Source organism: Arachis stenosperma, chromosome 10 (genome assembly GCF_014773155.1).
Source record: "Arachis stenosperma cultivar V10309 chromosome 10, arast.V10309.gnm1.PFL2, whole genome shotgun sequence".
Lineage (NCBI taxonomy): Eukaryota > Viridiplantae > Streptophyta > Magnoliopsida > Fabales > Fabaceae > Arachis > Arachis stenosperma.
In genome coordinates this window covers 56,230,955-56,252,349 of record NC_080386.1, presented here as the reverse complement: position 1 = coordinate 56,252,349, position 21,395 = coordinate 56,230,955, and the positions used below count along the sequence as shown (strand labels likewise).

At 37.7% G+C, this 21,395-nt stretch overlaps 1 non-coding gene across 1 annotated transcript; it reads left to right on the top strand.

Moving 5' to 3' along the window:
* The first annotated feature begins 21,287 nt into the window (after positions 1–21,287).
* On the top strand, positions 21,288–21,395 carry LOC130959128 (small nucleolar RNA R71). Its single transcript, XR_009078223.1, has one exon. It is a non-coding gene; the product is annotated as a small nucleolar RNA R71 (small nucleolar RNA).

The following is a 21,395-nucleotide window of genomic DNA, read 5'->3' as shown; positions in this document are numbered from 1 at the left end:
TCGTGTTTGGATACCATGGATAGGACACTAATGTAATATCCAATATTATGTTTGGATACACATGGACAAGACTAAAATATTATATAAAATGACTAAAATAGCCATATGATTCCAAATTTTCTAGTATAAACTAATTTAATAAAGAATGAGAGTACGTAGGAGTACAGACAGTAAAAACTTTAAAAAAATATTTGAAGCAGTTAAAAATTTTAATAAAAAATTATATAATAGTATTTATATTAAAATAAAATTTATAAATATAATTATTTTCTTTTTAAATTTATTATTAATATGTAGGAATACATATGGTTAATATTAACAAAAAAAATAAATCTGAGTTTGATTAATAAAAAATTTCGTTTAGGTTAATAAGTCAAATTAATTTTAAATATAAAATCAGTTTTAAAAAAAATCCAACTTTACATGAAAAAAATTAATTTTTCACATAAAAATATATTTTTATTTAAAAAACTATTTTTTTATCTAAAATTTTATTTTTCTTTTCAAAAAAATGATTTTTCTTTAAATTATATAAAATCAATTACAACTTATAAATTATTTTTTAGCATTTTTAAATATCAATTTTACATTTATACTATTTATCTTTTAAAAGTCTCAAGACTAATTATTTTTGTTATTATTTTTATTACAAATCAAATAATATAATATAAGGTTAAAATAATGTTAAAGTAAGAATGATAAGAAAAAAGAAATTATTCAGTACAATAAAAATTTCTATAAAAAGAAGAGTACCTAAGAAAAAAAAGAGAAAGAAGGAGAATGTGGAGATAGAAAAAGAATATGGAGAAAAAAAAGTACTTTCTGAAAACAACGCAAAATAGGAAAAATAAGAGGGGTAACAGTGGAATAATAAAAAATAGCACGATGGACAAAAAAGAAAAAAATTCATAAAAACAGTCCGTGTCCCTCTTCTAAATCCCGTGTCCATCATTGTCCTTCGTAAAAGAGTGGATACAAAAGTATAAAAAACTGTCTCGGAGACAATATGTTCAGTGTCCATGTCTTTGCTTCCAAACGCTTTTTAAAGATGTCATGTCCATGTCTCTGTGTCCTGTCTCCGAAAACAAACGCTACCTACCAGAATTCAAATCTTACGAGTGGAATATAAAATTTCTTCTGGTGTGTGAATGTGGTGAGCGAATATACTGTTAAAAAAATATACAGAAATTCTTCGCATACAAGCGATTAAGGCTTGTAAGCCTTACAAGTCCAATTAATGACTAACCCCAAAACGAGTTCTTAGTGTTACGTAACTTTCATGCGCTATCTAACAGATCGCGCGAATATATAACTTCCAATTTTAAAAGATTTCGTTTCCTTCTTCATTCTCCTTCTTCCCAAATTTCTTCGTTCTCCTTCTCGCGCGTTTTTTCCTGACTTTTCGATCATTCTTTTCCCATCCTTTCTCACTGGTTTGTTCTTTGTCATTGACGTTAGTTCCTCTCTCTGTAACTCCAGCTTCGTTTTCTATTCAATTTTTTGTTTTCTGAAATCAAAGTTTGAACTCGTTTTGAAGATAATGGATGATTCAACCTCAGATTGTCAGCTGAATCAGGGCAAATTGGATTATGAATTTGAATCTAACGAAGTTTCTGAGGTTTGATTTACATACGATTACTCTGAATTTTTGTTGCAGTTATTTGTATAGCATTGTATAGCTGAATAATTTGTGAACATTGACTGTGAAACTAACGCGTGAACAAAAATCTGTGGATTGAATGTAATGTATTAATTTTGATTAATTATCTGCAATTTATATCAGACGCTCGGATGTAGATCAGAATTTTTTGGGTGTATTTATGGGAAAAGTGTGGGTGTATTTACAGTTTATGGCTTTTTTGTTATTTTAGTTGAGTTGTCGTTCGGGTGTCTTATATCAGACATGATTGGGTGTATTTTCTGTTTTTAACTTGGTGTATTCTACAGTCTCTCTCTGTTCTTGATCACCAGTTTCTTCCTATTTTAGTTGAGTTGTTGTCGTTCGGGTGTATTAGATCAGACATGATTGGGTGTATTTTTTGCTTCTGACATGGTGTATTCTGCAGCCTCTTTCTGTTGTTGATGACCAGTTTGTTCCCAAGCTTGGAATGACCTTTATACTGGAAAATTTTACAGGAACTACGCCAAGGTTGCAGGGTTTTCTACAAGAGTTCGTAGCACAAATAGGAAGGAAAACGAGATTAAGAATCAATTGATTACATGTAGCAGAGAGGAAAGATGGAAATCTAAAATATCTCTGACCGAGAAGACAAATCCGACAGTCAGTTTAAACTATCCTGCAAGAATTAATATACACTCATTGAAGGAGGTTGGTGCTTGAATCATTTCAAAGGTTGTGCTAGATCATTCACACCCCTGCTGTCCAAGTAAAGCAGAGATGCTCAAACAGCACAGGGAACTAAGCATGTACATTCGTCGTACAATAGAGAATAACGAGGAGGCTGGTATTAGCCAAGCAAAACTTACCAATCATTTGTTGTGGCTGCCGGGGGTCATCGCGAGTTAAATTTTATTGAAAAGGATGTGAGGAATTACATTACGAGAGAAGTGCGTAATGTTTCTGAACAAGAAGATGCAAAGAAATTTGAAAATATTTGTTAAGAATGAAAGAGAAGAATCAGAATTTTTTTTAGCTTGAACTCGAGGAGGATCAATCGATTGAGCTGGCTTTTTGGGCCGATGCAAGAAGTAGAGCTGTCGTTGAGTATTTCGGAGATGTTATTTTATTTGACACCACCTATAATACAAATAGGTAACAAACTGTTCCTGTTTATGATGCTAAATTAATGTAATTTTATGAATCCGCGGTAGAGGTGTATATTGGTTGTTTTTTGGGTGTATACAAAGCATTTATTGGGTGTACCTAATGATTTTCCATTCTGCACTATGGTAATTTGTTTCAGGTATAATTTGGTTTGTGGTTCTTTTGTTGGGGTGAATCACCACAGTCATTCAACACTTCTTGGATGCTCTTTGATGAAAAACGAAGAAATTGAATCATTTAAATGGTTATTTCAATGTTGGCTTCGTTGCATGGGAGCAAATGCTCCGAAAGAGTTCCTCACCGATCAATGCGCATCAATGAAAAGGGGCTTTAGAGGCCTGTATGCCAACAACAATTCACCGTTGGTGTATTTGGCACATCATGAAGAAGATTCCAAGCAAATTAAACGGGTACAAGGGACATGCAAAAATTGAACAAGAAATGAGCCAAGTTGTTTGGAACTCTCATAGTAAAGACTCATTTGATAGAAATTGGAATGATTTTCTGCTGAATTTTGGTCTTGTGGGCAACAAGTGGCTTTCAGGTAATGTTTGTTTAAAATCTGCAGCAGAAGTGTAATTTAAATTTATGTCAGGTGTATTTATAGTGTGTTGTTGGGTGTATTCTGCAGATCTCTATGAAGACCATCATATATGGGTTTCAATTTATCTGGATCACCACTTTTGGGCTGGGATGAGAAGCACACAAAGGAGCGAGAGCATGCATTCATTTTTTAACAAGTTTATTACCCAGAACAGCTCGCTTATTCAATTTGTCAAACAATACGATAATTGCCTCGAAAGCAGGGAGCAAGCAGAGAGAGAATCAGATGCTGCAGATTTTCATACGGTGATACCGTGTGCAACCAAATCCTCCATTGAAGCTCAGTTTCAAGATGTGTATACTCATCAAAAGTTTAGGGACGTTCAAGCACAATTCAGAGGAAAAGCGAATTGCATCACTAGATTAACAAATTCTGCTTTAGGCTATTCAGTATACGAAGTTGGAGAACAAGTTTCTAGCTCAATATTCGACAAGTTTGTGGTTACTTACGACTCAGTAGCAGCGGAGCTAAAATGTCAATGCTTATTATTCGAGTCAAGAGGGATATTGTGTCATCACGCACTAAGCGTGTTAAGCTTTGAACAAGTAAGCCAAGTGTCACCTAGATATATACTGGAACGATGGAGCAAGAAGGTAAAGAGGCGACACACACACATCAAGAGCAGCCACGACGAGCCACTGTTGGAGCCAAGAAACAAGAGGTTTGACGAATTGGTTTTTCGTTCGCAAAATATTTGCGAATTTGCATCAGAATCGGAGGAGCTGAGTGCAATTCTGCACCGTGCGTACGATACCGTCATGGTTGAGATGGAAGAATTGAAAGCCAAAAGGAAGGGGACATCTTTTTTATCTCACAAAGACGCCAACTTGGAATCCGTTAACGAGCTTTAGAGCCCTCCAAGGATTCGAACAAGAGGACGTCCAAAAAATAGGCTAGGTTCAAAGTTGGACAAACATATTTAAAATGCCTCAAAGAAGAAGAAAACGAAACCTTTAAACGAGGTAAAAGTGATGTTTTTTAAATATGTGGTAATTTAGTTTAATTTTATCGTTAATAGTTTAGCTAATATGTGAGTTTGTTATATTCAGTTAAACCTCTTTGATGCTGGATCAGTGGTGCATTCAAATTCTAGCCAATATCAAGGATGTGTTATGAATTATCAGTTCAGGGTACCAGCAGCAGCGGATAACTCTTTAGGTGTATAGTTACAGAATATGGGTGTAAAAGAACTGTTCTTTTGGATGTTGATGATTGGATTTTTGACGGTTTAGAATTTTACAAATGAATTCTCGTTGCAAGTATAGTTTCTAAACCAACAATAATCCTTTCATACAAAAGATTGTTTGTCACAAGTAACAAACCCCTAATTTTATAAACCGAAGTATTCAAACCTCGGGTCGTTCTCCCTAGGAATTACAATAATGTGTCTTGTTATTGGTTATGAGTTATTTTGGGGTTTTGGATAAGAAGCATGAAAAGTAAATGGCAATGAAAATAAACTAACAACTATAAAAGGCTCTTGGCAAGGTATGAAATTTAGAAGTCCTATCCTAGTTATCCTTCTCAATTGTGATGAGAATTGTTCATTGCTACCACTTAGTTAACCCTTACTAAATAAAGGAAAGTCAAGTGGATGAATTGACTTGAACCACAAGTCCTAGCCAACTCCCAAGGAAAGACTAGCTTTAGTGCACTCCAAACCAATTAGCAATCTCTTCAATTATCAATCAACAAAGGAATTAGATAACTCAAGTGTCACTAATTACTCTACCTAGGCCAAGAGGAACAAAATCTACACTAAAACTAAAAGAGACATTTCAACAAACACATAAAGTGCAATAGAAGTAATCATTATTAAATGCAAGAATTAAAGGAATCTACAACTACAAAAATAAGAGATCAACAATAGAAAAGCAAAGAAGACACATTTAGTATGAATTACCTCTTATTGAATTGGAAGAATGTAGAAGGAACAATACTAGATCTACAACAAAATATAAGAACAACATAAAGGAAATTACAACAAAAGAGTAGAAGAAGATGAATGTAGCAACAAAGAATTGAAAGGTAGAAGTAGAAGAAAGTAAAGATTAAAACCTAGATCTAAGAACTAATCCTAATCCTAATCCTAGAGAGAAGTGAGAGCTTCTCTCTCTAGAAACTAACTCTAACTACTAAACTATAAACTAATGGTAACTAACATGTGTTTCCCTCTTCATTCCTTGGGTTAAATAGCATCAGAAATGAGTTGGATTGGGCCCGCAAGGCTTTAGAATTCGCTGGCCACGTTTTGCTTTAAGTGAACCAGGTGGCAGCAACGGCGCGTGCGCGTACTATGCGCGTACGCGCCACCATACGTGTAGTAACTATGGCAAATCTTATATCGTTTCGAAGCCCCGGATGTTAGCTTTCTAACCCAACTGGAACCGCATCATTTGGACCTCTGTAGCTCAAGTTATGGTCGTTTAAGTGCGAAGAGGTCGGCTTGACAGCTTTCCGGTTCTTTCATTTCTTCATGAGTTCTCCAACTTTTCATGCTTCTTTCTTCATTCCCTTGATCCAATCTTTGCCTTCTAAACCTTAAATCACTTAACAAACATATCAAGGTATCTAATTGAATCAAGGAGAATTAGATTTAGCTATTTTAAGACCTAAAAAGCATGTTTTCACTCTTAAGCACAATTAAAGGAGAAGTTATAAAACCATGCTATTTCAATGGATAAATGTGGGTAAAAGGTTATAAAATCCCCTAAAATCAATACAAGACAAACCCTACAAATGGGGTTTATCAGATGTATTTGTGAATTTTTTTGTGTTTGACATTTTACATATATATATATATATATATATATATATATATAGACACACACACACACTTCACAATCTGCTGTTTATGTTAAAAAATTACTGATTTGGGTGTATAGTAGTTTCGTTGTTTTAGGGTTTAGAGGTTAGGGTTTTAGGGTGTTAGGGTTTAGGGTTTAGGGTTTTAGGGTTATGGTTTTAGGGTTTAGGGTTTAGGGTTTTAGGGTTTATGGTTTTAGGGTTTAGGGTTTTAGGTCTTTAGGGTTTAGGCTTTAGGGTTTTAGGGTTTAGGGTTTTAGGGTTTAGGGTTTAGAGTTTAGGGTTTAGGGTTTAGGGTTTTGGTTTTTAGGGTTTAGGGTTTTAGGGTTTATGGTTTTATGGTTTTTAGGGATTTTAGGGGTTTGGGTTTAGGGTTTAGGGGGATAGAAGTTTGAGTGTATATTAAGCAATCTTGGGTGTATATTAAACTTTTCTTGGGTGTAAAATTTGATAATTTGTGTTTATATCTGGTTTGATGTTTTTCTTCATATTTTACCACTTGTAATACAGAGCTTTTGAATACAGCACAGACAGTTTAACTATGGAAAAAATTTCATTGAATAGAAGTTGTTTATAATTGGCAAATTTTTACACCATGTGTTCAATTTACAAACTAGCTAGCAGTTACATTACTCAGTTTCTATATCATTAGAATCTATCTGACAAAATGGACTCAATAATACTGAGGATGGCTTGGACAGTCTTATTGGATTACTCCCTCTAATTGCTTCAGCTCTGTCTTTATTCATTTCACTGAATAGTATCCGGAAAGCATATTCTATTCTATAGTGGTCCACCTCGTCCTACAATTAAAAAGTATATTCTGTTTAAATAACAATATTAATTCAGTAAAGTAATACAGAGTTATATAGTTTTAAAGACAGTAACCTGTGTCCAATTATCCCACTCATACTTCGCCCTTTTAATGTTTTCGGGCTCAATTAACTCAACTCACTTCATAACGTAAATAACACAGTCATAGCTGAAAACGAAGAAAATAAATTACAAATCTCATTTAGGAAAGTTTAATGTTCAGAGTCACAAATTTATACCTTGTCTTTTGGCCTGAGATGTTAACGTATGGTGCTTTAATTTCCTTCTCCTTCTCCTTTCTCTTCAAAGGTGCCCCGCCAGCATATACTCTCATTCTTGAAATTACATATCCCTTAAAAAATAAAACAAATCAGTAATACACCCGAAGAAAATACACACAAAGGAGAACATACTTACACCCAAAGCAAAACATACATACCCTTTATATTGGATTGAAATACACCTAACTATTAAAATAAAGAACATAGAGCCAACTTACAATGAATTTATTAAGCTCCTTTCTCTCATTGGCTGGACATTTCGTGTGATACGGGTCGAGTATATAAAATCTCCGCTTTCTTGTATCAATCAGCCATAACCACCAATGGTTTGAGTGGCAAACAAGTGCAAAAATCTGAAGCACGGCGACATTTCAACAGTGTTTTATTTTATTTGGCATATAAGTAAAGAATGGTACTAACAAATTTTACAAATGAAAACTTACATATCGATGTGATTTAATTTTGTTTGCATCTATGAAGGGAATAAACATTGGGTAGTCTTCCACCCTGAATTCTTTATTGGTTTTAGGTGATATGAATTCCCCATTTGGATGCTTCGCAATGGCCATGTTCTGCAACAATTGTGAAACAACAAATGAAATACTGAAAATATACCCAACTGAATACTTTAAATAAACCCAATTGAATACACAACTTACACCCAATTGAACGTAAAAAATACATCCAAATGAATACAAAACAGACCCAGTTGTTCAAAGAAAATACACCCTAAGGAATACAGAAAATACACCCAAAATTCGTAGAAGTAAAATTTACCATAATATCAGGGGGAGACAGTATACTTCTTCTTGAAACCTTTTATTATTTTTCTGGTTGAGGATGAGGCACATGGCAGATACAATCTAGAAAAATATGCCGAAATCATTTTACATTAATAAACATTGCAGTTAACTTTGGTGTAGAAACATTAATGTTATTCTAATATTACCTCAGCTTCGATATAACTTTCTACTTTGAGTGATGCAAGGTGCATTCTTGTCAAAATGTATTTATTTTGGGCAATCAGAGAGCACACGTTGTCAAACACATTAGTTCTGCCATCTGCGTATTTCTTCAATCGCGTCCCCCAGATGTAGCACTTCTCTTTCATCTCAACCGTATTCTGATTTATTCTCGCAGGAGTTTCAAACTTCCCAGAACTTTCTCTGCCACTCTCCTTTTGAATTTGTGGACTTTTACTTTCTGCTTTCACCCCACTGTTTGCTATTTTTTTCCACCAAATCCCCTAATTGTTCTAGCAGCTTTGGGGTTTGTGGAGTTTTTTCCATCCCTCCTTCTTGCATTGACACCCCCTCCTGCGTCTGCTTCTTCTTGGCTTGAATCAGTCAAGCCAAGGCTGAATGATGGCAAATGATCTGCTTTAGGAACATACGATGCTGTTTGTGTCATCATCATCAGCGCAGCAGCGTCTTCTAGGGTTGGATTACTGCGTGATCATGTATAACGTATTATAAGAATAAGAATATACGGATGATAACCAAACATTGATTTTACTTTGATGAACTTACATTTTAGATGGAGCTGAGGGAAGCGTGGGTGTGCTTTCTTCAAGTTGTTGGGGGGTTCAGGAATGTTGCACGGTACATAAATTTAATCATGATGTAAAAAAACTAGTCCTGGATCAAATATACACCCAACATTATTTATTACCTTTTTTTAGTTCCTTCAATTTGTAGCAGAGGGGTTGGTTCATTTTCTGTCTTAGGTGTTTGTTCTTTTTCCGGCATAGAGGTTGTTTGGGACAGTGGTAGACAAACTTGAATCGGAACTCTAAACAAGAAGAAAAATAAAAGGTTAAGAATGACTTTGAAAATAAAAAAGTTATAAGGTTGAAATGTTTTTGAAAAACTCACATTGCAAGCCCTTCAGATTGTGTCTCTTCCCTCACAACCATCATATTCTCTTCAAACAGATTCAACCTAAAATACACCCTAAGAAAGTCAAAAATACACCTGAATAATTCAAAAGAAAGACAGGCTTTGTTTTTTGAGAACTTACATACTTGCAGTTTTTGCTTTTTTTTTCCTACCTTTTTTTTCTCGAATAAAACAATAAAGGGCTTTTTTTTCTAATATATATATAATTAGAAGTAGAAGGTAATAAAAGAATAAAAGCAACGGTTATTTGAAAGAGAAATTACATGCTCTCTACCGGTTTGTTTGCGCTACTTTGTTCTGTGTGTTCTTGAGAGGAAGGATCATCACTTCCCAAGTTTACGTCCGGTATTCTAAATATAATAGAGTACATGTTATTCACAAAAAATACCATACTGTTAAATTATGATAACAAGATTTAATCAAATAAAGATTCTTAAATTTCAGATGAGACATAATGACCTTCGGTCGATTGCAGGTTAGCTTGTTTCTCCCTGCGAAACAAGAAACAATTATTAGCAAATAAAACACCCCCTAAAATCTAAAATATACAACCCCAACAAGACATACCCCTGTGTAGCAAATTTTTTATTGTTTTCCCTTAAGAATTCATCTAATTCTTGAGTTCCAATTTCAGATCTGACAGTACATGCATAAAAGAACATGTTAACAAATATAATTTTGATGATAGACGGTAATATAACTTAGAAAGTATTGTACCCATGATAGGATTGAGCTTGCTCAGGAGATGAATCCTGCACAATGACCTTTTTCTTTTTGGATTGTATCCTGGGGGGAAAAAACAAGTATGAATCAGAAATACAAAATTAATCTGATCACAGAACACTATTCAAAGAAGTGCTTACTTTTTTGATGTTCTCTGAGTCTTTTTCTTTGTTTTTTGCTTCTCCACTGGTGATGATTCTTCACTTCTATAAGTTAATCAGAGACACTCTGTTAATACATGAAATCTTGATAATAAACCTAAAGGAAAGGAGTAATAATTTCAGAACATTACTCATCAGTTGATTCAGATTTTGAATCAGAATCCTCCTGAATCTTCTTTCTTTTTTTGGACTCCATTCTGGAAGGCAAACAACTATTATTTAAAAACATAATAAAAGGGATAAAATACATCCAAATGAATGCACAAAATACACCCAAATGAATGAACACAGTACACCCAATTTGATAAACAAAATACACCCAACTTGATAAACAAAATACACCCGAGTGTGTTACTTACTTTTTGGCTTTCCAGTTGGGTTGTTTTCTTGTTGAATCCTTTGAGTCTTCTTCAGTCTCAGACTCAGAGGTAGAATGGTCACTTTCAGTTGTTTCAGTCTCAGATGATGATGTTGAACTTGCCTTCCTTTTTTTGTTTTTTTGGTTTCTTCTTTTTTTTTTCTTTTTTCTTTATTTCTTTCATTTTTTCCTTTGTGTCGACCATCTTTATAATCTCCTGAAACATTAGAAATTTTAGTTAGCAGCATTCAGGTAAAAAAATACACCCAAGATATTTTGTTCACTTACCATATGATCCTCCATTTCTGCCCTCATTCTTTCAACCAACTGCTCCTTACTCCAGTTGGCAATCCAGGGTTCTGGAGGTCTTTCTGCCCTCTTCTTGTCTTTATTTTTTGATAAATGAAAGTAAATTATCATCAGGGCAACGAGGCAGCCATCAATTGCCTTTTTCTTTTTCACCTTATAATCTGTTATGCCCTTGATGATAAAATTCAAAACATGTCCTCCCCAGTTCTGCTCTATTATTGTGTCCATCTTGAAAATTGGGGCCAGGTGCACAGGTGAGATTTTGTTTATTGTCGTTGGTAATAGGAACGCCATCTGTATATAGCGGATGAAAATCCTCTTGAACATGAGGCACCCCTGTTGGTGGGCGAAATTGTGATCATCAACAATGGCTCCAATAGTTTGGTAGCTCTCACACGTGAATCACACTTAGTCACAACTCCGCACAACTAACCAGCAAGTGCACTGGGTCGTCCAAGTAATACCTTACGTGAGTAAGGGTCGATCCCACGGAGATTGTTAATATGAAGCAATCTCTGGTCATCTTGTAAATCTCAGTCAGGCTGATTCAAATATGATTGGATTAGATATTCAAAAGATAAATAAAATAAACAGGAAATAAAGATAAAGTTACTCATGTAATCCAATGGTGGGAATTTCAGATAAGTGCATGGAGGTGCTGTGTTCCTTTCGAATCTCTACTTTCTTATTACATTCATCCAATCCTTCTTACTCCTTTCCATGGCAAGCTGTATGTAGCGCATCACTGTTGTCAATGGCTACATCCCATCCTCTCAGTGAAAAAGGTCCAAATGCTCTGTCACAGCACGGCTAATCATCTGTCGGTTCTCAATCGGGTTGGAATATAATCCAGTGATTCTTTTGCGTCTGTCACTAACGCTCAGCCTTCAGGAGTTTGAAGCTCGTCACAGTCATTCAATCCCGGAATCCTACTCGGAATACCACAGACAAGGTTAGACTTTCCGGATTCCCATGAATGTCGCCATCAATTCTAGCTTATACCACGAAGATTCTGATTAAGGAATCCAAGAGATATGCGCCCGGTCTAAGGTAGAACGGAAGTGGTTGTCAGTCACGCGCGTTCATAAGTGAGAATGATGATGAGTGTCACAGATCATCACATTCATCAAGTTGAAGTGCAACAAATATCTTAGAACAGGAATAAATCGAATTGGATAGAAAATAATAGTAATTGCATTGAAACTTGAGGTACAGCAGAGCTCCACACCCTTAATCTATGGTGTATAGAAACTCCACCGTTGAAAATACATAAGTGAAAGGTCCAGGCATGGCCGAATGGCCAGCCCCCCATGAAGGTCTAAGGACTAGGCGTCCAGAGATGTCTAATACAATAGTAAACTATCCTATTTATACTAGATTAGCTACTAGGGTTTACAGGAGTAAGTAATTGATGCATAAATCCACTTCCAGGGCCCACTTGGTGTATGTTTGGGCTGAGCTTGATCTATCCACGAGCTGAGGCTTCTTTTGGAGTTGAACGCCAAGTTGTAACGTGTTTTGGGCGTTCAACTCCGGTTCGTGACGTGTTTCTGGCGTTTGACTCCAGAATGCAGCATAGAACTGGCATTGAGCGCCAGTTTACGTCATCTAATCACGAATAAAGTATGGACTATTATATATTGCTGGAAAGCTCTGGATGTCTACGTTCCAACGTCATTGAGAGCGCGCCATTTGGAGTTTTGTAGCTCCAGAAAATCCATTTCGAGTGCAGGAAGGTCAGATTCCAACAGTATCAGCAGTCCTTTGTCAGCCTCCTATCAGAGTTTTGCTCAGGTCCCTTAATTTTAGCCAGAAAATACCTGAAATCACAGAAAAACACACAAACTCATAGTAAAGTCCAGAAATGTAAATTTAGCATAAAAACTAATGAAAACATCCCTAAAAGTAACTAGATCATACTAAAAACTACCTAAAAATAATGCCAAAAAGCGTATAAATTATCCGCTCATCACAACACCAAACTTAAATTGTTGCTTGTCCCCAAGCAACTGAAAATCAATTAGGATAAAAAGAAGAGAATATACTATAAATTTCAAAATGTCAATGAATGTTAATTCTAATTAGATGAGCGGGACTTGTAGCTTTTTGCTTCTGAACAGTTTTGGCATCTCACTTTTTCCTTTGAAGTTTAGAATGATTGGCTTCTCTAGGAACTTAGAATTTCGGATAGTGTTATTGATTCTCCTAGTTAAGTATGTTGATTCTTGAACACAGCTACTTTTATGAGTCTTGGCCGTGGCCCTAAGCACTTTGTTTTCCAGTATTACCACCGGATACATAAATTCCACAGACACATGACTGGGTGAACCTTTTCAGATTGTGACTCAGCTTTGCTAGAGTCCCCAGTTAGAGGTGTCCAGAGCTCTTAAGCACACTCTTTTTGCTTTGGATCTTTTTTACCCTTGCCTTTTGGTTTTAAGGGCTAATGGCTTTTTCTGCTTACTTTTTCTTTTTTTTCTATATTATTTTTTGCCAAATTTTTTTTTCACAAGCTTTTTCTTTTTCACTGCTTTTTCTTGCTTCAAGAATCAATTTTCATGATTTTTCAGATCATCAATAACATTTCTCTTTGTTCATCATTCTTTCAAGAGCCAACAATTTTAACATTCATAAACAACAAGATCAAAAATATGCACTGTTCAAGCATTCATTCAGAAAACAAAAAGTTTTATCACCACATCAATATAATTAAACTAAATTCAAGGACAATTTTCGAAATTTATGTACTTCTTGTTCTTTTGAATAAAAAATAATTTTCATTTAAGAGAGGTGAAGGATTAATGGAATTATTCATAGCTTTAAGACATAGTTACTAACTACTAATGATCATGAAGTAGAGACTCAAAACATAGATAAACATATAACATAAAAAACCAAAAAAAAAAAAAAACAGAGAGATAAGAACAAGGAAGTTAAGAAATGAGTCCACCTTAGTGAGGGTGGCGCCTTTTGAAGGTCCAATGGTGCTTTTTGAGCTCCTTTATGTCTCTTCCTTGCTTCTGTTGCATGATCCCTAGTGATTTTGGTATTCCTACCCTTAGTTGCTTCCAATAATTATGTGGAGGAACATGTATCCCCTGAGGTATCTCAGGAATTTCTTGATGAGGAAATTTTTCATGCTCTCTTGATATGCAGTCAAATGCTCTTCTACTGAGTTATGGACCCTTGAGATGAATATCTCCATCTCCCATGACTCAGAGGTGGAAGCTTTTGTCTTCTCTTTTCTCTTCTCTTTCTTTTCTCTCTTTTTTTTTGAGATTTCTCTGGCCTTAGGTGCCATCAATGGTTATGGAAAAAGCAAGAAAAGCAAAAAAGCTATGCTTTTACCACACCAAACTTAGAATGTTGCTTACCCTCGAGCAAAAAAAGAAAGAATAGAAGGAGAAGAAGATATGGGGGAGAGGGAGAGATGTTTGTGTTTTGGCCATGTAGGGTGGCTTTGGGTGGGAAGGATGGATGGATGTGAGTGGTGAAGAGATGATGGGGAAGAGGGATTAACGTGATTGGGGAAGAAGGGAGAAAGTGAGTTGAGGTAGGTGGGGATCCTGTGGGGTCCACAGATCCTGAGATGATCCTGTGGGGTCCACAGATCCTGAGGTGTCAAGGATTTACATCCCTGCACCAATTAGGCATGTAAAACGCCTTTGCATACAATTCTGGCGTTTAAACGCCGAGGTGATGCATGTTCTGGGCGTTCAACGCCCATGTGTAGCATGTTTCTGGCGTTGAACGCCAGTTCCATGCTTGTTTCTGGCGTTCAGCGCCAGCTCTATGCTCTGTTCTGGCGTTGAACGCCTGCCAGATGCTTCTTACTGGCGTTTAAACGCCAGTAAGTCCTTCCTCCAGGGTGTGATTTTTCTTCTGCTGTTTTTGATTTTGTTTTTAATTTTAGTATTTTTTTCTTGACTCCACATGATCATGAACCTAATAAAACATAAAGAACAATAAAAAGAAAAATAAAATTAGATAAATAAAAATTGGGTTGCCTCCCAATAAGCGCTTCTTTAATGTCAATTGCTTGACAGTGAGCTCTCATGGAGCTTCACTGATGTTCAGAGCATTGTTGGGACCTCCAAACACCAAACTTAGAGTTTGAATGTGGGGGTTCAACACCAAACTTAGAGTTTGGTTGTGGCCTCCCAATACCAAACTTAGAGTTTGACTGTGGGGGGCTCTGTTTGACTCTGCATTGAGAGAAGCTGTTTGGTGCACGAAATTGTGAACAATACTTTTCACAACTCTCATAATCCCCGGTCATGAACTCCAAAAACTTGGTAGCTCAATTCCATGGCATTACACAACTTCGCACAACTAACCAGCAAGTGCACTGGGTCGTCCAAGTAATACCTTACGTGAGTAAGGGTCGATCCCACGGAGATTGTTAGTATGAAGCAAGCTATGGTCATCTTGCAAATCTTAGTCAGGCAGACTCAAATGGATATGGTGATGAACGAAAATAACATAAAAGATAAAGATAGAGATACTTATGTAATTCATTGGTAGGAACTTTAGATAAGCGCATGAAGATGCCTTCCCTTCCGTCTCTCTGCTTTCCTACTGTCTTCATCCAATCCTTCTTATTCCTTTCCATGGCAAGCTCGTGTAGGGTTTCACCGTTATCAATGGCTACCTCCCATCCTCTCAGTGAAAGCGATTGCATATGCCCTGTCACGGCACGCGGAATTCAGCTGTCGGTTCTCGGTCAGGCCGGAATAGAATCCATTGATTCTTTTGCGTCTGTCACTAACGCCCCGCCTGCTAGGAGTTTGAAGCACGTCACAGTCATTCAATCATTGAATCCTACTCAGAATACCACAGACAAGGTTAGACCTTCCGGATTCTCTTGAATGCTGCCATCAGTTCTCGCCTATACCACGAAGACTCTGATCTCACGGAATGGTTGGCTCGTTTGTCAGGCGAGCACTCGGTTGTCAGGCGATCAACCATGCATCGTGCAATCAGGAATCCAAGAGATATTCACTAGAGCCTTGGTTGCTTGTAGAACAAAAGTGGTTGTCAGTCACCTTGTTCATAAGTGAGAATGATGATGAGTGTCACGGATCATCACATTCATCAAGTTGAAGAACAAGTGATATCTTAGAACAAGAACAAGCGGAATTGAATGGAAGAACAATAGTAATTGCATTAATACTCGAGGTACAGCAGAGCTCCACACCTTAATCTATGGTGTGTAGAAACTCCACCGTTGAAAATACATAAGCATAAGGTCTAGGCATGGCCGAATGGCCAGCCTCCCAAATTGAGTTCAATCATAAAACATGATCAAAAGCTCTGAATAAAAATACAATAGCAAAATGTCCTACTTATAGAAAACTAGTAGCCTAGGGTGTACAGAAATGAGTAAATGACATAAAAATCCACTTCCGGGCCCACTTGGTGTGTGCTTGGGCTGAGCAATGAAGCATTTTCGTGCAGAGACTCTTCTTGGAGTTAAACGCCAGCTTTTATGCCAGTTTGGGCGTTTAACTCCCATTTGGGTGCCAGTTCCAGCGTTTAACGCTGGGATTCCTGAGGGTGACTTTGAACGCCGGTTTGGGCCATCAAATCTTGGGCAAAGTATGAACTATCATATATTGCTGGAAAGCCCAGGATGTCTACTTTCCAACGCCGTTGAGAGCGCGCCAATTGGGCTTCTGTAGCTCCAGAAAATCCACTTCGAGTGCAGGGAGGTCAGAATCCAACAGCATCTGCAGTCCTTTTAAGTCTCTGAATCAGATTTTTGCTCAGGTCCCTCAATTTCAGCCAGAAAATACCTGAAATCACAGAAAAACACACAAACTCATAGTAAAGTCCATAAAAGTGATTTTTAACTAAAAACTAATAAAAATATACTAAAAACTAACTAGATCATACCAAAAACATACTAAAAACAATGCCAAAAAGTGTATAAATTATCCGCTCATCACAACACCAAACTTAAATTGTTGCTTGTCCTCAAGCAACTGAAAATCAAATAAGATAAAAAGAAGAGAATATGCAATGAATTCCAAAAACATCTATGAAGATAAGTATTAATTAGATGAGCGGGGCTTTTAGCTTTTTGTCTCTGAACAGTTTTGGCATCTCACTCTATCCTTTGAAATTCAGAATGATTGGCTTCTTTAGGAACTCAGAATCCAGATAGTGTTATTGATTCTCCTAGTTAAGTATGATGATTCTTGAACACAGCTACTTATTGAGTCTTGGCCGTGGCCCAAAGCACTCTGTCTTCCAGTATTACCACCGGATACATACATGCCACAGACACATAATTGGGTGAACCTTTTCAGATTGTGACTCAACTTTGCTAGAGTCCCCAATTAGAGGTGTCCAGGGTTCTTAAGCACACTCTTTTTGCCTTGGATCACAACTTTATTTCTTTCTTTTTCTTTCTTTTTCTCTTTCTTTTTCGTTTTTTCTTTTTTTTTTCGCCTCTTTTTTTTTTTGTATTCACTGCTTTTTCTTGCTTCAAGAATCATTTTTATGATTTTTCAGATCCTCAGTAACATGTCTCCTTTTTCATCATTCTTTCAAGAGCCAACATTCATGAACCACAAATTCAAAAGACATATGCACTGTTTAAGCATACATTCAGAAGACAAAAGTAATGCCACCACATCAAAATAATTAAACTGTTATAAAATTCAAAATTCATGCAATTCTTTTTCTTTTCAATTAAGCACGTTTTTATTCAAGAAAGGTGATGGATTCATAGGACATTCATAACTTTAAGGCATAGACACTTAAGACACTAATGATCACAAGACACAAACATGGATAAACATAAGCATGAAATTCGAAAAACAGAAGAATAAAGAACAAGGAAATCAAAGAACGGGTCCACCTTAGTGATGGCGGCTCTTTCTTCCCTTTGAAGATCCTATGGAGTGCTTGAGCTCCTCAATATCTCTTCCTTGTCTTTGTTGCTCCTCTCTCATGATTCTTTGATCTTCTCTAATTTCATGGAGGATGATGGAGTGTTCTTGATGCTCCACCCTTAGTTGTCCCATGTTGGAACTCAATTCTCCTAGGGAGGTGTTCAGTTGCTCCCAATAGTTTTGTGGAGGAAAGTGCATCCCTTGGGGCATCTCAGGGATCTCATGATGAGTGGGGTCTCTTGTGTGCTCCATCCTTTTCTTGGTGATGGGCTTATCCTCATCAATAGGGATGTCACCCTCTATGTCAACTCCCACTGAATAACAGAGGTGACAAATGAGATGAGGAAAGGCTAACCTTGCTAAGGTAGAGGACTTGTCTGCCACCTTATAGAGTTCTTGGGCTTTAACCTCATGAACTTCCACTTCTTCTCCAATCATGATACTATGAATCATGATGGCCCGGTCTAGAGTAACTTCGGACCGGTTGCTAGTGGGAATGATTGAGCGTTGAATGAACTCTAACCATCCTCTAGCCACGGGTTTGAGGTCATGCCTTCTCAATTGAACCGGCTTGCCTCTTGAATCTCTCTTCCATTGTGTGCCCTCTTCACATATGACTGTGAGGACTTGGTCCAACCTTTGATCAAAGTTGACCCTTCTAGTGTAAGGATGTTCATCTCCTTGCATCATGGGCAAATTGAATGCCAACCTTACACTTTCCGGACTAAAATCCAAGTATTTCCCCCGAACCATAGTAAGATAATTCTTTGGATTTGGGTTCACACCTTGGTCATAGTTCTTGGTGATCCATGCATTGGCATAGAACTCTTGAACCATCAAGATTCCGACTTGTTGAATGGGGTTGGTAAGAACTTCCCAACCTCTTCTTCGGATCTCATGTCGGATCTCCGGATATTCACCCTTTTTGAGTGAAAAGGGGACCTCGGGGATCACCTTCTTCAAGGCCACAACTTCATAGAAGTGGTCTTGATGCACCCTTGAGATGAATCTCTCCATCTCCCATGACTCGGAGGTGGAAGCTTTTGCCTTCCCTTTCCTCTTTCTAGAGGTTTCTCCGGCCTTGGATGCCATAAATGGTTATGGAAAAACAAAAAGCAATGCTTTTACCACACCAAACTTAAAATGTTTGCTCGTCCTCGAGCAAAAGAAGAAAGAAGAGAGTAGAAGAAGAAGAAATGGGGAGAAAGGGAATGGCTTTGTAATCGGCCAAAGGGGAGAGAAATGGTGTTTAAGGTGTGTGAAAATGAGGGAGTGAAGGAGGGTTTATATAGGAGAGGGGGAGAGGTTTGTTCGGCCATTTGAGGGTGGGTTTGGGTGGGAAAGTGGTTTGAATTTGAATGGAGGGGTAGGTGGGGTTTTATGAAGGATGGAAGTGAGTGGTGAAGAGAAAGAGGGGATTTGATAGGTGAGGGGTTTTTGGGGAAGAGGTGTTGAGGTGATTGGTGAAGAAGAAAGAGAGTGGTAGGGTAGATGGGGATCCTGTGGGATCCACAGATCCTGAGGTGTCAAGGAAAAGTCATCCCTGCACCAAATGGCATTCAAAATCACGTTTTGAGCCATTTCTGGCGTTAAACGCCGGGCTGATGCCCATTCCTGGCGTTTAACGCCAGGTTCTTGCCCTTTTCTGGCGTTTAACGCCAGTCTGGTGCCCCTTTCTGGCGTTAAACGCCCAGAATGGTGCCAGACTGGGCGTTAAACGCCCAACAGCTAACCTTACTGGCGTTTAAACGCCAGTAAGTGCGTCCTCCAGGGTGTGCTGTTTTTCTTCCTGTTTTTCATTCTGTTTTTGCTTTTTTCATTGATTTTGTGACTTCTCATGATCATCAACCTACAAAAAAGATAAAATACCAAAAGGAAATAGTTAATTATAAAACATTGGGTTGCCTCCCAACAAGCGCTTCTTTAATGTCATTAGCTTGACAGAGGACTCTCATGGAGCCTTCACAGATACTCAGAGCCATGTTGGAACCTCCCAATACCAAACTTAGAGTTTGAATGTGGGGGTTCAACACCAAACTTAGAGTTTGGTTGTGGCCTCCCAACACCAAACTTAGAGTTTGACTGTGGGGGCTCTGTTTGACTCTGTTTTGAGAGAAGCTCTTCATGCTTCTTCTCCATGGTGATAGAGGGATATCCTTGAGCCTTAAACACAAAGGATTCTTCATTCACTTGAATGATTAACTCTCCTCTATCAACATCAATCACAGCCTTTGCTGTGGCTAGGAAGGGTCTGCCAAGGATGATGGATTCATCCATGCACTTCCCAGTCTCTAGGACTATGAAATCAGTAGGGATGTAATGGTCTTCAACTTTTACCAGAACATCCTCTACAAGTCCATGAGCTTGTTTTCTTGAGTTGTCTGCCATCTCTAGTGAGATTTTTGCAGCTTGCACCTCAAAGATCCCTAGCTTCTCCATTACAGAGAGGGGCATGAGGTTTACACTTGACCCTAAGTCACACAAGGCCTTCTTGAAGGTCATGGTGCCTATGGCACAAGGTATTGAAAACTTCCCAGGATCCTGCCTCTTTTGAGGCAGTTTCTGCCTAGACAAGTCATCCAGTTCTTTGGTGAGCAAAGGGGGTTCATCCTCCCAAGTCTCATTTCCAAATAACTTGTCATTTAGCTTCATGATTGCTCCAAGGTAATTAGCAACTTGCTCTTCAGTGACATACTCATCCTCTTCAGAGGAAGAATACTCATCAGAGCTCATGAATGGCAGAAGTAATTCCAATGGAATCTCTATGGTCTCATTTTGAGCCTCAGATTCCCATGGTTCCTTATTGGGGAACTCATTGGAGGCCAGTGGACGTCCAGTGAGGTCTTCCTCAGTGGCGTTCACTGCCTCTTCTTCCTCCCAGAATTCGGCCATGTTGATGGCTTTGCACTCTCCTTTTGGATTTTCTTCAGTATTACTTGGGAGAGTACTAGGAGGGAGTTCAGTAATTTTCTTGCTCAGCTGACCCACTTGTCCTTCCAAATTTCTGATGGAGGATCTTGTTTCAGTCATGAAACTTTGAGTGGTTTTGATTAGATCAGAGACCATTGTTGCTAAGTCAGAGGGATTCTGCTTAGAACTCTCTGTCTGTTGCTGAGAAGATGATGGAAAAGGCTTGCCATTGCTAAACCTGTTTCTTCCACCATTATTGTTATTGAAACCTTGTTGAGGTCTTTCTTGATTCTTCCATGAGAAATTTGGGTGATTTCTCCATGAAGAATTGTAGGTGTTTCCATAGGGTTCTCCTAGGTAATTCACCTCTTCCATTGAAGGGTTCTCAGGATCATATGCTTCTTCTTCAGATGAAGCATCTTTAGTACTGCTTGGTGCATTTTGCCTTCCAGACAGACTTTGAGAGATCAAATTGACTTGTTGGGTCAATATCTTGTTCTGAGCCAATATGGCATTCAGAGTGTCAATCTCAAGAACTCCTTTCTTCTGACTTGTCCCATTGTTCACAGGATTCCTTTCAGAAGTGTACATGAATTGGTTATTTGCAACCATTTCAATAAGCTCTTGAGCTTCTGCAGGCGTTTTCTTTAAATGAAGAGATCCTCCAGCAGAGCTATCCAGAGACATCTTGGATAGTTCAGAGAGACCATCATAGAAAATACCTATGATGCTCCATTCAGAAAGCATGTCAGAAGGACACTTTCTGATTAATTGTTTGTATCTTTCCCAAGCTTCATAGAGGGATTCTCCATCCTTCTGTCTGAAGGTTTAGACTTCCACTCTAAGCTT